This window comes from Peromyscus leucopus, chromosome 16_21 (genome assembly GCF_004664715.2).
Source record: "Peromyscus leucopus breed LL Stock chromosome 16_21, UCI_PerLeu_2.1, whole genome shotgun sequence".
Taxonomy (NCBI): domain Eukaryota; kingdom Metazoa; phylum Chordata; class Mammalia; order Rodentia; family Cricetidae; genus Peromyscus; species Peromyscus leucopus.
In genome coordinates, this window is record NC_051084.1 from 17,312,129 (window position 1) to 17,315,332 (window position 3,204).

Below are 3,204 nucleotides of genomic sequence, written 5' to 3' on the forward strand. Positions count from 1 at the left end.
ATCTCTCTAGGTGGTACTTTGAACAAGGCTCAGTTGATGGCCCAAGTGGGGCAGGGCACACACTAGCCTGTGTGGCCTTTTCCAGCACACATTTAGAACACGGATCTGGAAGCCCTTATGCAGCCACTCGGATAGTATGTGCCAGCACTTGGCAATTCTGTTCATGGGCTTTCTCATCTCCCCCATGGTACCTTAAATGCCACAGCTGAAACTTCCGCCTGTGGGGTCAAGAGACCTTGCTCTCCAGATGCTTAAGTTTAGCCCTGATGTTGGGAAGCTCTGGGAGACAAGAGACAGGTTTTATTCCGTGTCTTGAATTAGGTTTTGTTGTTGTTGTTGTTGTTGTTGCTGCTGCTGCTGCTGCTGCTGTTTGTTGTTTTTGATAGTTTGCTGGTGTGAAGACAGCTTTAGGAAGACCTTCCAAGAGGCAGGTTGTAAACTGATCTCTGGCTAAACAGCCATCCGGATTATTATGATCCCAATGTGGGTCCTCATCGTAAACTTATTTGCATGCGTCTTAGCCTGCTATCAGACCTTGCTTAGCAGCCCACCCAGTACTGGTGAACACAGTGTACGTACCGGAGGACCCCCCAAGAGTCCAGACAGCATTCAATACTTCGTCAAGAGAGAATGTGTTGTTGTAGGTAGCCTGAGGACCCCCTGGGGATCCATTGCAAGAAATATATATTAGGCTACACGCGGGAAATGTCAAGGGATCAGTTAAATGGCAAAGGTCAACCCAAACTATTGAATCACTCACGTTTCTCATTAATGTAAAACAATCTGGTTAGCTAGTGTGTTGTGTGGAGCAGTTCTGGCGGCTGAGCAAATGAAAAAAGCAGGGTGGGCAGTCATGGGCCCAATAAACCTTGGTACAGAGTCCTGGAAGCAGAGTGCTGGGAGAGCCCATTTCGTCCGAGTCACAGCACCAATGTTGGTTTTAAAGATTAAGCAGCACTGGTTACCGTTTGAGAAAGGTTACAAAGCATGAGGCACAACAAAACCCAGTATCAGAGCTTTATTGGTGGGGGGACACAGAAGGAAGTGTGGACAGGCCTGTGAAAGAGACTCGTGAGGAGGACAGAGAGAGCAGAAGAGAGAGGGAAGGAATCTGTGTCCTGCTTTTTAAGGGGGGCTTATGGAGCTATGCCACACATTTGCATAATCATGCAGTGTACCAATGACATAAGACATAAGACCCCTTGCTTAGCTACTGAACTGCACATGTGCAGTCATATAGCTGGAGTGGCAGAATCCTAACAGTTATGCTGTGTTTTGTTGGTATTACTGAGAGGCCTACTTTTGTCTGAAGGGAACTGGAGGAGCAGTGGATCCGGGGGAGGGGGAGGCGGGCAGTGGGAAGAGAAGACTGGGATGAAGAGAGGGTGGGGAGGCTGCAGTTGGGATGTATTGTATGAGAAAAGAATAAAGAAAAAGAAAAGCCACAGAAAGTCTCAAATTTCCTGTGTACAGGAGTCCATAGGACTCCTCAAGATTCAGAGTGTCTGTGTTAAGAGACTGTATAATAAGCTTGGATTGAGCCTGCTGATGTTCAAACCACAAGCTGCAAGGATGTAAACATGGATCGCCTAGTCAATGCAGCAGTCTCACTCACAGCTCATAACATTAGTCATTCTTGAAGAAGATTGTATACACTAGTAACTCTGTAAACCAGGTGCAGCTGATAGGATTCTTTGTGATGGGGGAACATAGGAGGCTGTGAATGGCTAGAATGCCCAGCTACTCTGATTTTGAAACAGCCCATGTCACCCCAGGGGGACAGTACTTCACAATAGGTGACTTAAGAATTAGACCTGTTCTCTTTCTTTCCATAAACTCTGTTCAAGGGCCGATAGAAGTTACCCTACCCCTTGTACCTGCATGCTGCAGCATCTCCTTCCCTTTATCCAGGTATTTAAGAAGCCACGCCACACACTGCCCTCCAAGAAAGATCTCCATGACCTTGCAGAACCAGATGCCTCCCACTTGAGCCTCCTCGGTATCTGCTGCGATCCAGGAGCACAGGTTCTCAGTCAGAGCGATGTAATCCTGGCCTTCATAAGCCATCTGCTTATACCCACGGAGGAGGCGGTGGTCTGGTCCTATGTCACAACCGCACAGTTCCTGGATAGTGTGAGACCCTGTTGCAGCCAGGGAGGTCAGTACAGCCTCCTGGGTTAGCCCCACTCACTACACATAGCCTGCACGTGATTGGTCAAAGCCTATTTCAAACTAAAATGAAACCCCAATAAATTGCCTCAAGCTTCTCCAGGATTGTTTAACTTGCAGATTTCACTAACCTGAGGTATATTTCTATGGCCCTAGCAATGTGCAGAGACTGTAGACTAACCTTCCAAATATAGGGTCACTCACAGTTGTCTTTCTGGCTATGGTAGCCAAACAGGGTCCACAGTTAGACCCTGTCAACTATTAAGATGCTCCTACCGATGCTCATCAACTCCACCAAATGCTCTGGGTCCTACGTTATAAATGTCATCTGAGGCTCCACCCGCTGACTAGTCAAGTCGCTGTCGAAGCTTAAGATCTGCCTGTTGTCCACGTAGCCCACGACTGTGACCCGAGGTTTACGGTAGTCAGGTCATACAAGGTAGTGGTGAAATACCGCAGGGAGTGTGAGCCTGAGAGTAGCATGCAGTAATCCTGCACCCGGCCAGACCCAAGAACAGGTGCACGCACTGGGAGGGGTGCAGGGCACAGAGCTTTGGGTGCAGATTGGAGAAGGGAGCCTGACAGGCACTGCCCAGCTCGGCAATTGGGCTAGCAGTCTCTGCCAGGTGCCCTTGCTCCTCTCCAAAGAGACACTTCTCTCTCCACTGCACAGGACCTGAGTTGGGAGCAGCGCAGCTGCCAGCAACAGGAGGAGGGGGCGTGGCATGGCGGACCCCATCCTCGGTGTTTGGAGAACCTGAAGAGATTAGGTCGTTGTTCCTCTTTGTGGAGTTGTATCGTGTTGTGGATGTGTGGGGACAGATCACCATGACTCTGAGTGGCTCTCTTGAGTTCCCACATACAGAAAAAAATGAACATATGGGTTTCCAAACATTACTGGAGAATACCATTTGAGTTCTTAGAGTCTTCTTGATTAAAAAAATAATTAAAGCTAGCCACAAAAACAATAACATCCAGAATCAGAAGGATGCTCCAGGACCATTTCATAGTTTTGGCAGAGTTGGCAGGTGGGGG

At 48.4% G+C, this 3,204-nt stretch overlaps 1 pseudogene; it reads right to left on the reverse strand.

The window, feature by feature from the left end:
- Window positions 1-226: 226 nt before the first annotated feature.
- On the reverse strand, window positions 227-2,999 carry LOC114682647 (annotated as a pseudogene).
- Window positions 3,000-3,204: the final 205 nt, after the last annotated feature.